General features: G+C 43.6%; 2 protein-coding genes across 2 annotated transcripts in view; one reads left to right on the top strand and one right to left on the bottom strand.

The window, feature by feature from the left end:
• Positions 1 to 8,686, bottom strand: part of LOC147023332 (uncharacterized) — an 86,120-nt gene extending 77,434 nt beyond the window's left edge. The window contains exon 1 of the mRNA XM_085888599.1: positions 8,397 to 8,686. The gene's annotated coding sequence lies outside the window, so the exon portion shown is untranslated. The remainder of the gene's footprint in view (positions 1 to 8,396) is intronic.
• Positions 8,687 to 9,688: 1,002 nt separating this feature from the next.
• HERPUD2 (HERPUD family member 2) overlaps positions 9,689 to 13,681 on the top strand; it is a 112,857-nt gene continuing 108,864 nt past the window's right edge. The window contains exon 1 of the mRNA XM_085888609.1: positions 9,689 to 9,710. The gene's annotated coding sequence lies outside the window, so the exon portion shown is untranslated. The remainder of the gene's footprint in view (positions 9,711 to 13,681) is intronic.

Genomic DNA, 13,681 nt, shown 5'->3' with positions numbered 1-13,681 from the left:
GGTGGTTGTTGTATTGTGGAGGGGGGAGGGGGGTGCTGTGCAGTGGTGGTGGGTATTGTGGGGGTGATGGTTGTTGTGGAATTGTGGAGAGGGGGGAGGGGAAGACCCTAAACGTTTTAGCATCCTCAGTCAAATCCTCTGAATAGATGATACATTGTACTTTCTGTCCACCATAAATTGGTGGCGATTAATTTGATTTGAAGAAATTTGTGTTAATTGATAATTATTTTCAGGCGTTCTTGTGGTAACAGCCGGGCAATGGCATCAGGTGTTCGATTCACAGCTCAAGTTGCCTGTGTACATTTGCTGGTAACTCAATAAAGATGGTCTTGCAGCTTCGAGCGACGGCTGTTTCTTCCACTTAACCATGGTGTTGGCATCCTCTCTCAATCGAGGTAAATAACCACAAGATATAGCCATCTCTGTTGTTTCATACCAGTACTCTGTGAAATGTTCAGAGAACAAAAGTGAACATTTGTGGGGTATTTTGATCCGATCCACACGCGGGTATTTTGGGCAAACCTCGTCCAATTTCTGCCAAACTCAGGGTCTTTTTTTGCCATTGGTGTCGCATGAAACCATCTTGGTTTGTATTACTACAACCACCAAGAATGCATCGACTTGACATATTTGTGGAAAATTGAAAATTATGTGCCGTTTGAATTAAATCGTACCGCGATGTAACCTGAAGATAACACGAATCTGGTGGTCGACTTCCAGGTGTGACATCACGGCTCAGCGTGAAGAAGCAGAAAAAGAAGATTGACTCTTAATCGTAAAATTACCGACCTTATGAATCGGAAAAAGACAAAGACAGTCACATCATATCTATTTTGTAGGGTATCAAGGGATATATTGTTGTGGGCCAGGGGTCGGTGGCGAGGACGACAGCTAGACGGAGCAGTCGGGCCGTCTCCCACCGTACACCGGAATTGAAAGGTCGTCACCCCGGAGAACTCCGGGTCGCTTAAAGGACGTGGTCGCCAATATTTCGACGGTGTGAGGTAGGGTCCACTTGTCTATTCCAATTTACCTAAGTACTCACGCTAAGTTACCTAAGTAACTACCGGGGAAGCCACACCCTCAGCCGGCTTTGTCCGAACCGAGTCGCTGTTACCGACTCGGATCCGGCGTAACCGAGCGGGAGTTAGCAAAGTCGCGCTGGTCCAAATAACAACTTACGGCACAGACGGCCTCACTATTTCTCAAGCCCGCACCTTGCTGGGTCAATGGTAGAAATGACAGGCAACGAGCTGGTACATTTAACAGGGGATTTATTTTACAATACGTAGGGAGACATAGAGCAGAGTTATCACGAATATGCAGGCAATGTACAATGAGCAATCAACACTTGTACAATTTCTACTTATAGGACGGCGCCAACACACACACACACACACACACACACACACACACACACACACACACACACACACACACACACACACACACACACACACACACACACACACACACACACACACACACACACAAAATGTACCCGGATTGTCTTTATTTCGACCCTCGCAGCTAAGGGGATAGACAGGCTGAAGGTCAGAGTGTGGTCGGTACCTGGCAATGTTCGCACGGCTTGCCGACCTGCCCTTGTGGAGCTCGGGATTCTTGTGGAAGGGCTTGGGAAGATCGGACGCTCCAACCACCACGGTGGGACTCAAACCCACACGGACAACCTCACAACAAGCGCCAAGGAACCAAGACAAAGCGGCAGACAACAGCAATCACCAAGACGGAAGATGGCCAGCAGACCAGACGAGACGACACGACGGATCGCACCGACAATTATTCAACCCCTCCTGCAAGGTGGGAGGGATCCGTCCTGAGGTAACTCTGCCTCCCATTGGATGGGTGGCGTGTTGGTGGCCCGCTCCCTGAAGAGGCTCTGTTGTTGTTTCTGGCCTTCTGGCTTCCCATTGGCTGGAGCACCTCGGCTTTGCTCGCTCTTCATCCATTGGCTGGAGGAAACACTCCCTGCCCTTCTTCGGAGCAGAGCCTCAATCTGAGGCGATGGAGGCTCCGCCCACACCTTCATCCAAAAAGACGTGGATAATGGAGTCGGTGCGCGAAGGTTTGGTTGGGTGGCAGAACAAAGCAGGGTGTTGTTGTTGGGAATATAAAATATACCATCAGAGATGGGGAATCCCCCGCCATTGAATGAAAAAGGTCATACATATTCCAGATAATGAGGGAGGTGAATTGGAAACAAGACACCATTTGGTCATCATCTCAAAAAAGTTTCCCAGGGGTGAGGAACGTAGTAACCAAAAATAATTGAAATCAGATAAGCGGTTTTCCATTTGTTACAACAAACATTTTTTTTCAAAATGGCCACCCCAGTCGGCCATCTTGGATCCGGCCACACTCAAAATCAATAGGGTTCTTCCTTTTTATGTGATACATGTGTGACCCAAATTTCAAATCGATATGGCGAACAGTTTATGAGTTATCGCACTCACAACTATAAATGTTCACGCCCGGACGGACGGACGGACGGACAGCCGGACGACCTGGGTGACAACAATATCCCCCTTCCGCCACGTGGCAGGGGATAAAAAAAAAACTAACTTCAAAAGAACTCGCAGAGCACACATGAAATTCCCGTTAGACACGGGGGATGGATTCCAACTATACACATATACTTAAAGAAATGACTAAACTTTGGGACTGCTGACTGTCTGTGTGCAAGAGGCTTCCAAATCCGTAACAATATTAGCGGTGAGGTGGTCCAAGCATTTAGGTTCCCTTTAAATACCTTCTCCCCCAAAAAAGCAAACAACAATTTAGAATGGGCAACTATTGTCTTGAAAACAGCTGTGTGCACATCCCATAATGTAATTTAAAACAATTTAAAAGTAGTGTAAACAAAAATGGAGCGAAGACTTTGTGTTCTCCAGTGTTCAAAACAACAATTTAATTTAAATAAAATAAAAGTTTTAAAGGCTGAAGAAGTTATTATTTTTTTTTTTTTTAGGAAGTTTACCACCATTGATGCACTCTTTTACACCACCTTAGTCAACACATTAAGTTAGTGCTTTATGACTTCCCTAAAAACTAAATTTCCTGTTTGAGTGTTTTTGACTGCCAGACAAGTATTTTTAAAAACCTTACTCTTCTGGAAGCGCATGTGCGATCGGGATGAGATTCCATACATTTTGCAAACTTCAGAACCAATTAGCACATTAACTGTATGGTGATTGTGTCACCCCCCTTGTGACACGTAAACACATGTGGAGATGACAGCCAACAACAGTAACTTGCGCACGCGCACACACACACACACACGCACACGCACACGCACACGCACACGCACACGCACACGCACTCTCTCTATATATCCAACTCTGTCCTATCTTTGCTCTCTCCCCAACTCCAAGTCCTCCCACTCCAAGCCTGAAAGCATCAATCCACTCCCCACCTCATGTCTTCAAACCACTCCTCACCCTCTCCCACCATAACTCCTCAACCCTCCCTACCCCAAATCCTCAATGTCATCACCGACTTCACAGAAACCCATCATGGTTACCTGTCCAACTCACAATTTTAAGAGAAAAAGTCAGAAATAACAAGGACATGTGTAACCTTCGAAGTAAAAGCGAAGCTGAGAGTTATTTGGGCGGTGTATAAACAACCTTCATTGCTGAGGCCTATCTTCACATGGTCCGTGACACCTTTCGACTCAAACCCCCTTTTTTGTCGTTTTATATTGAAGGGAAAACTTAGAGGGAGGGCATGGCTGTTGTGAATATGACGTCTTTGACTTCGCGTAGCAGTAATCACCAACATGGCCGCCATAGTGTACAAATTGTATGTGGAGTAAGGCGAACTGTCCAACCAATGGGTGGAACCCGGACGCATACACAGATGGAGACATGCATACACACACGGCTCCTTTTATAGTGTAGAAGCACTGCTAAACTGCAGGTTCATGTTCTACAGTATTCAAAATATAAAATTCAATTGAAATAGAGTAGTTTCTCGATCATACACTGGGGTTTAGAAAAAGACGGATAAAGTGAACCAATTGCTTTTAAAACCTCACTTGTAGTAGGGTCAGGAATCAAACCCCGATTCGGCTGCTCAAAAGTGGGTGTGCTGCCTCTGAACCAGGGTGCAATTTGTAAAATTCCCAGTGGGGGGAGAAAATTGAGACATGAGGTTTTTTATTTTGGTATTTCTAACTTTTACAACTTACAAGCTATACATAACAAGAGCAACATAAAGCTAAAAAGTCACATTGAAATTAAAAAAACAGCCCCATAGGGGACTGAGTTATTTCCTCCACAGATGGTATGAAAATGAGGGATTAGGGGGAAGGGGCCATACCCCCCCCTTCCTGAAGTGGTACGGTCATGGGGAGTACAACTTAAGTTAACGGCATGGTCCTCACGTTTCATGAAGAATTTGGTTTGCATCTGGCGGTCAGTTTCTGAGAAGATTTTAAAAAGAAATTACCTGAATTTGAGGCAAAACTCCCCTTTTCAGAAAAAAGTTGTGAACGGATTCGAATAAGGGGCGAAGCCGGATGGGGGAGCACACGAGACCTTGCTGTTCTGATGTATCGCACCAAATTTAGTCCATATCGGTCATGTAGTTTGTGAGGAAAATATGTTTTAGTGAATGAGGGGTTGGGGAGTCCATCCTTGGCCCCCCTTTCCAGGGAAGATATGGCCAGGGGGAGCACAACTTACGTTTAGGGCATGGTCATGATGCAACAGGGCCAATTTGGTCAGCATCTGGTTGTCGGTTTCTGAGAAGACTTTTGAATGCAATACCAATATTTGGGGAAAACCCCCCTTTAACCTCCTCTGAATAAGCAGATCCAGATGGGGACGACAACCCAATGAGACCTTACTGTCCTGATGCATTGTACCAAATTTGGTCCATATCAGTCAGGTAGTTTGTGAGACGTTTTAGTCCAATGTTAACGGACATACTTACAGACGGCTATACACCGGGACCCACTCTGAGCTTATTTCGGAGAAATAACCTAAATACTGTATATAGCTAATACATTTCTCATACAAAAAAAACAACAAAAGTAATGAACAAGCCGAGAGGCGACGATGGTTCGTGGGCATGATTGAACAATGCCACGATAGGTACAATTGAGTTTGTGGAAGCTTTTGAGGAAGCCCTACTGTAAAAACCTATCTCTTCCATAAAAATTGACCAAATCAAATCGGATTTTTTATATGTTGTACTTATGGACATTACGCACAGCTTCTAGGAAATGAAATTGCGAGAAAAAAAAGTTCAAGTGGGCGGGGCTCCTCCTACAAGGGGCGTGGGATGCCCCCTCATACAAAAAGAAACAACTAGACAATGATATCTACCTTGTGTCCAAGTTTCATCAAGATTGCATCGAATGTCATGGAGCTATGCTCTGGAGAGAGTCACAGGCAGACAGACAGACACAACGAAAATAGTGGTCACTGCTGGCACCCACGAACCAAAAAATAATCTCGGAACTATTTAAGCTCTCCATGTAGATTCAAAACTTATTAACCTCCGTTATCGAAGATCGGAGGTTACCGTTTTCACCCCTTTCTGTTTGTTTGTGAACAGTATTACGGAAAAACTCGACGGATTTCGACGAAAGTTGGTGGGGGGATTATGTATGGTTCAAGGATCATGCCATTAGATTTTGGACTTGGTCCAAAATCCAATATGGCCGCTATGGCGGGCATTTTGAAAAAATATTTGAATTTTATTTTTTGCATTTCTACATGTTTTAAGTAATTTCCAACCCCCCCCCCCAAAAAAAAAATTGTTAGAGAAAAAAAATTTAACAAAATTTCGATTTTTTTTTGCATTTCTACATGTTATAAGTGATTTCCAACAAAAAAAAAAACATGCCAAAATTATAATTGCGGCTTATTTTGGAACTTCAGGTGGATATACCCACGTAAAATCAATTTCTGTCTCAAGGAATCCAGTTATGACGAATGAATTGAGTATGTAAAAGTTAAAAGTAAAAGGGAAAGTTGCAAACTATAACTCTGAGAGCACTGTTGACGTCAAATTGAATGAATAGGATATCAGGTTCACTTGAGTGACCCAGCAGTATTGGCGGCGGAGGTTTTGCACTCTACCGAGTGCTCCCCCTCTAGTTACCTCCACCAACGAAGGTGGAGGTTATGTTTCCACCCCTTTCTGTTTGTTTGTTTGCAGGATATCTGAAAAAGTTGTGGATGGATTTGGACGAAACTAGGTGGACACGTGGGGTGTGTGACAAGGACAAATTGATTCAATTTTGGTGAAGATCCAGATACGATATTTATTCAATTAAAAAACTGATTCTTCACCATTGAGAGATAGGGCCAAAAACGATAAGATTATTACCTCCGCCACAGAAGGTGAAGCAGGTTATCTTTTCACCCCCCTTTTGGGATTCGCAAAATACCCGATATTGTCGGGTTTTCCGTGTGTGTGTGTGTGTGTGTGTGTGTGTGTGTGTGTGTGTGTGTGTGTGTGTGTGTGTGTGTGTGTGTGTGTGTGTGTGTGTGTGTGTGTGTGTGTGTGTGTGTGTGTGTGTGTGTGTGTGTGTGTGCAATGTGAGGCTCCACAGCACAAACCAGCAAACCGATTTCGATGAAACTTGGCGAACAGGTGCCATATGGGCTGGGAGTGTGCGCGCGTTTGAGTTTCATTGCTAAGCAACCACCCGTTGCTATGCAGCGGCCGAAAAACCGCATTTTAAGAACACAAACGGTAACTGACGTAGCGCGGCTTCTATGATAGCTATAGCGACCGGACCAACTCCTGCCTATTCCTTGCATCCCCATCTAGTTATCGTGACAGCATAACGTTCCTCTATCTCTCAGTTCCCGAATGGCAGCCCTCCGAATGCGGAAAGGTGGTGAACCAGGGAATATGTTAAGTGACCTTGACCTCGGAAACCGTCGACGGCGGAACGTTCAAATTCGGTGTATGGATAGAGTTTAATAACTACTACAAAATTGAACCGCAGCATTTTTCCAGATTCGATCACCAAGGGTGTCGGGGCTGAAATACGCAACATTCGAAAAAATACTTTTTCTCGACCTACGTTCACCATTTTCAATACTTGTCCTACAGTTTTGAATGTGGAGAAACGAGACCCTTATAAATTAATATCATCAAGGTGAAACGGTTAGACGTAAACGAAAGCATCTTGGCATGGTGAGAGAACATGGTTGGTAGAACATTTTTTGTCATTTACACTTTCCTCCATCTCCACTCTGAGGAGTGCCAGTTGGCAAAATACGCAATAGGAAAAATCTTGCCAGGCAGAGGAACAATTGTATGTGAACCAATACGTCTTGGCAATGAATCTTCGTCGGTGGATCGGTCAGAATGAAAAGCATCGTATCCAGCGCTTCGATCCTCGTGGATCCCTCGTCGCCTACCGGCTTGTCTGTCAGTTTGTTTGTTTGTGTACAGGATATCTCAAAAAGGTGTGGACGGATCTGGATGAAATTTTGTGGACAGGTTCGGTGTGTGACAAGGTCGAACCTATTAGATTTTGGTGAAGATCCGGACCCGACTACTAGGATTTTAAAATTGATTCTTCACCATTGAGAGATAGGGCCAAAAACAATATGTAGCACGATATCTCAAAAAGTTGTGGACGGATTCGAACGAAACTTTTGGTGGACCCCACACCCTGCTCGGCACCATCCTGCCGACCCAGTCGATATTATTGTAAAATGGTTTGAGTTTCCCTCACTAATTAATTATACACCTGTCAGACAGACACGTTGTTCAATCATCAGATACACAGGAATTGAAACCTGATTTTTAAACCCTCTTCCACCCAACTAGCTGGAGGGTCCGACAGGATGGCACAGATGTAGCACACGTACTTTTGAGCTGATTGTTTCTGGGTTCGATTCCTGACCCGACTATAAATGGTCAGAATCATACTTTGCAGGCAAGATTATTACAAAGCGCGTCGTCACTCGAATGAACGTCAAACTGAGAGTGCAATATGCTGGCAACAGTTGCCGGACGTTGGATTCCACAGTGTATTTCGCTCAATGAGCGAGTTAACCACCGGCAAACAAATGACAAATTCCTGCCATCTTCCATCGAACGCCAACCCTGGCCACCCAGCTCGTGAAAGCCTTACAGGAATTAATTTTTTTTTTTTTTTAATAATAATAAAAACTTCCTGGCCGACATCACCAGGTGAGAATAATTGGGGCTCCTTCAGTAGTAGTAGTATCAATCGTCGCGGTGGTCACGCTTCCCGCGCAACGTCGGTTACCACATTAACTTGTCACGTCATTTTACGTGGTCTTGGTTAGCACGCTCAGATCATCGACAATGTGACGACCAAATGGAACGCGAATTAATAGGCATTCCTACAAACAAGACTATCGAAATTGATCACTTACCTTCTTCAACGAATCAGATCAGTAATTCCTAGATTCCAGGGTGCTAATGCCCGACGACGTGTTTCTTCACCCTGCGAGGCCTCTGCGATTTCCCGAAGCGGAAAAGGGCAAATTTCCAGCCACAAATAGACGTCAAACAAAAACATTAATTATTTCCTGAAAAGAAAAAAAAAGAAGAAAATCACGATGTAAAACATTAACTTGTTGCAACAATTCAACGTCGCAGGATGAACAGGGAAACACCATTTATCAAAAAAAAATAAACCCTAACCCTAAAAACAACAACTACATCAGTGTGAGGCACGTCTCAATAACGGGCTCGCCGATTGGCTAATCCTCCAACTTTTGAGCCTCTCTTTGCGCTTTTGCCTTCGGATTCAGATTTCCTTCCCTTTGAAGAGGGTTAAAAAAAAATCACGTTAGAATCCCGACTTATTTCATCTAATGATTGATCAATCTGCCATTATGACAGATGTATAATTAATTAATTAATTAGTGAGGGAAACTTTATACCATTTAACACTGATAAGTTTTTTTAAATATTGTTATGTTTGTGGGGTCGATGGAGGAATTTCATAGCAAAGGTACGGTTGTGTAGAGTGGCATGGTCCGTGGACGGGAAGGAAATTCTCTCGACGTGAAACTGTCAGCTTAACATTGGTACGTGTTACCGTCCGGTGGGATGGTGCCGTGTTCATTAAGTGGGGTTTAAGTCTAATTTGTCTCTGTATGTGATTGCCCCCGTGAACTTTTTCCTCTGTTTTTGCATTTACAAAACTGGCGATAAAAAGGATTGTTACAACAACAACAACAACAACAACAAAACAACACCTTCGGAGCCGGCAGGAAACCCCGCCTTCTCGGCTTCATGCCAACAGGTCACGCCCTGAGGCTTATGATTGGTCAGTGGAGGTCACAAGGTGCGAGAGAGACGAGGAGAGGCTTGTGGTGAGGTATTATATGTGATTTGAGGTAAAAGGATCGAGCTCGCTGGCTTCCCCTCGATATGGTGAAGAAGTGTGCACGATTCTTGTGTTCATGCTGAGGTGAATTTTCTCACACACGGGAGCAAAATGCTCGGCATTGACTGTTTGGTTGAGTTGTGAAGCGTGTACGTTTTTGAGGCGGGAAGAAGAGCGTGCCTCGTGGCCTGGTGATCATGGTGAACAGACCTGGTGCAAGAGAGGAATGGTCGGTATATTCACCGGTGAAAAGAATCTGCACGGTGGTTTCTGAGACCCGGCGTTGAATACCCGCCACACGGTTACCTCACGTACGTTTCCCGGCCAGAGAGCGGCTTGGCGCCATTTTCAGGTGCGGTTTCCTGTGCAGTGACTATGCGGGTTTGATGATGCCAGGTCTAAAAAGGATAATCTCTGGATGAAGCTAAGTGCCAAAATAAAGGAGGGATTTTTCTTTTGTTTTATCTCCCCCCCCCCACCCCTTGTCCTCCGTCCTTGTGAATGTGTCTGGTAATGTGCTTCGCCACCTCCCGTCCCACGGACGCTACAATCCCCAAGGATCACGTGTTCGCCTCCAAGGGAGAACTGTTCGGTATCCGTCCAGGTCGGTCTTACCCCCCCAGACACAACAATATATACCAGGATAGTTGAACAGCATGGCGGTCTGCTAATCAATATACACTAGCCAAACCGGCGCTCCGTGCGAAGTTACTCCAGTGAGGGTTCGTCAGGAGGTCTATATATCCAGTGTTGACAATGTGATTTATAGAATTTCTTCATATACAATGTTTCTTGTTACATTTTTTGTATAAAATGCAACTTCTGAGGTAGTCAGCATGTGCAGAAAAGGGTTTTACATTGCAGATGCTGTTTTCTTGGAGTGGCATTATGCCTCTCAGCGGTGACGGTCTGTCGACGACAGACGTAATGACGTCGGCGAATGACCGATGACGTCATTACGCCTCTCAGCGGTGACGTCACACGTCGCCATGCAAACGAATGTAAAAATTAGAAAATCGCCAAAAATTCCCAAACCTGTCTGTCTGGCGCGATCTCACATAGCCCTTGCTGTTCATTAGACCACAGAGCACCCGCATGCCGAAAGTGGCGACAATCCGTTTCGGCAGTTTTGGAGGAGATAGGTCCACACAATATGGCTTAGCGTATTAATATAATAATAAAAACCAATGTCACCCGCAGGGTGACCCGTATCTTGCCAAAAGGTGACCACGTGTGACTTTTTTAAGGTCACACTGAGGTGAATAGAGCTGCTATCCACCAGGAGCGACTCTTTGAGGAATATCTGCCTACGAGAGATTCCGATGAGAATCGTTCTAGAGAGTAGCCATGAAAAATATGCGTTTGCCTCATAACGTCAGCAAATGACGTCATAATGTCTCAAGCTTGACATATCGAGAAAGCACTCATCGAGGTGTTCAATTTGAGGTACTACACGATATGGTACCTAAGATTTCAAAATTTGACCTTGGGGTCAAAAACTTTCGACCTCCAGCGCGAACCATGAAGGTCAATGCCGATCGCCACCAAAAATTAATTAGCTGAGCGCCAGACGATGAACTATATTCCCATGAAGTTTGAAGACGATCCAATCAAAATTACTCAAAAAATAAGGGTTTCGTCTACTCCCCTGATTTGCGACAAAGTGACCTTGACCTTTGACCTTGACCTTCAAAATTTTATGCGCTGAAAGGGACCTCTATAGGCCTCTGATATGCGAAGTTACAAAAATTTCCAATGATAACTGTGCTCTGCAGAGTGATCGATATGTGATTACAGACAAACAAACAAAACAACAACAAAAAACGTACAAGTTGACTAACATATCGTGCAAAAACTTCGTTTTGGCAAGATAATAAAGATTGAAGCAGGTGAACTTCGTATCGAAACCCAATGTTTTGTTAACAGTGTTAAAAATGGTGAATTCGCTATAAACAAATCTGCTATACAAGTGAACAGGTGACAGACCTTACACCGCCACAATCGCTGCAATACATAATAAGAAACATTAACATTCGTAAATCAGACGTTCAGGATTGCCAAACATGTCACGTGGCGTAAACATCACAGCTGTAAAAATAAGGATGTATTTCATTGAATTGGCAAATAAAGGGGATTAAGTGTCCATGATGCAGTGCGCAGGCGCCATATTGGTTAGCAAGCTAAATAAGCGAGAAAAGGTAAACGAGACCAAAGAATTAGCGTAACCTTCCATTGCAATTAGTCAGAATGACGAGTTAAAAGTGATAGAGATAGATTGTAGAGCTACTGATGTCATCGTTGCCAGGGAAAGTTATACAACCAACATGGCGGCATGTACGGCATTATGGGATAACTCTGAAAACCCTCTGAAGCAGGGTTTCTCAACCCTTTTGAATCCGTGGCCCCCCTGTGTCCAATAAAATATTCCTGGGACCCCCGGGGCAAGGCCTAGATAAGATTAACACTTTCATTGCTGCATCATGATATACCTGGAACTCATCACCACACTAAGCCCAGAATGTTTCCAGCGGCATTTCATTGAAACAAACTCAAAGGGTGCCATCAGATAAGTTGATGAGCTCTTCCAAGAGTTTGGATGGTGAGGTGCATGGAAGCTTTGTCTCAATGTTTTTGGTGAAGGGGTTTGCAATCCACTGGTAAGAAGCAGGGTGTTCCACTTTTAGTTCAGGAAAATAACGGTTGAATTTGTCCAATATCCGTGACAAGTGTACTATTAGTTCAAATTTTAAAATAATACTAGTTGATTGTCCCCGCCTGCTTCATTAAAAAAAAACTGTTATTTTGTCAAACATTACGAGGGAAAAAAAAATTGCGCCCGTGTCCGAAGTAGGCTGTGCAGTAAAACTGCTACACCGCTTAAAAAGTAGCCCCCTGGGGGATTGACGGATATTTCCTCAAAGAGTTAAACAATAAACCCTAAAATACACAATTAAAAAAAAAACAAGCTCAAATGAGCTAAGATCCTCGTCCTCTTAATGATGACGTCATAAAAACGAATATGACGTCATTGTGATGTATCAGGTTTGCGATAAATTATCTGTGCTAATGCTTGGCTTGATTTCCACAAACAAAATTCAAACAACTTGCCTAGTTTCGGAGATAATCGTATAGGCGATTTCCATTAGCGGCGATATTATGACGTCAACTTTTTTTCTGGGTAGAATTTCCAAAATCGGAGATCGTTACTGTCTGCCCAGGGTATTTTTACATATATGTGCCAAGTTTCAGGAAGTTTCGATGAAAACTGTAGGCTGTGAAACAAAAAAGTCCAGAAGAAGAAGAAGAACAACAACAACGTGAGTAAGACTTAGAGATCCTCCACGAGGATCTAAAAATTAAACAACACAAGAAAAACTAAACAACAAACTAGAAACGAATGAAACGCGGTGGGTTCTCAAGGTGGTTCTTCTTCATTTTTTGACGGACGGATGAAAGGAAGGACATACGGTTTATTGAAGCTGTTTGCTTTGCACTACCTATAAATCCATCTCTTTGTGTACAACTCTTGCACCATTCTTTGAATCGATCATTTTCCCCATGTAGATACTAAGTTTTTATAACTTCTACTGAGCTTCTACCGAGTTGGACCAGGGAGCGCTGGTGAGTTCACATCCCACATACATAAATCTGTATTAAATGTTTACTGTAGATCTATATAGAAAGATGGCGCAGCCAATAATTTTAATATGCTTGAAGTGTGTGGTTTGTTTTGTTTCGCCATGCATTTACTCTATATTTGTTTAGAATTTTGGATTGTATTTTTAATTGGCTGAGTGTGTACGTGATGTGTCAGGTATATGACCGATATCATATTTGTTTGGAGGTAGAAAACTAACATGTCTGGTACATGATTCATGTAATTTTTTTTGGGGGGGGGAGTGGGTGGGGAGGTAAAAAAAAACTGGCCTGTTGGGTAAATGATTTTTCGGGTACGAAAAGCCGGTGGCCATTTTGAAAATAATTAAATTATAACAAATAACAACATAAAGGGCCTCCTCCTTCCTTAAAAAAAATCCAGACGATCAACTGGTATTATTCCCCTCCTTGAAGGAGAGGGTATTGCATTTGGGTCCGTTTCTTTGTTTGTCCGTTTGTTTGTTTGTCCACTTTCGTGTTTTCCTCTGCAACTGCTTGTCGGATTGAGACGAAATTTTCACCATGGGTGTGACGACTCGTGTCAAACGTTTAACTGATAATTATGACATCATAGCTCATGTGGTGTGGCAGCCATAATTACAAAAACGGAAAAACTTTGGACCTCTGTATTGTTGCGAATCTGGAAGCCATGAGCACACAACATAC

Source organism: Eptatretus burgeri, chromosome 7 (genome assembly GCF_056783735.1).
Source record: "Eptatretus burgeri isolate ZD-2024b chromosome 7, Ebu_testis_v1, whole genome shotgun sequence".
Lineage (NCBI taxonomy): Eukaryota > Metazoa > Chordata > Myxini > Myxiniformes > Myxinidae > Eptatretus > Eptatretus burgeri.
This window is presented reverse-complemented; position numbering and strand designations above follow the sequence as displayed.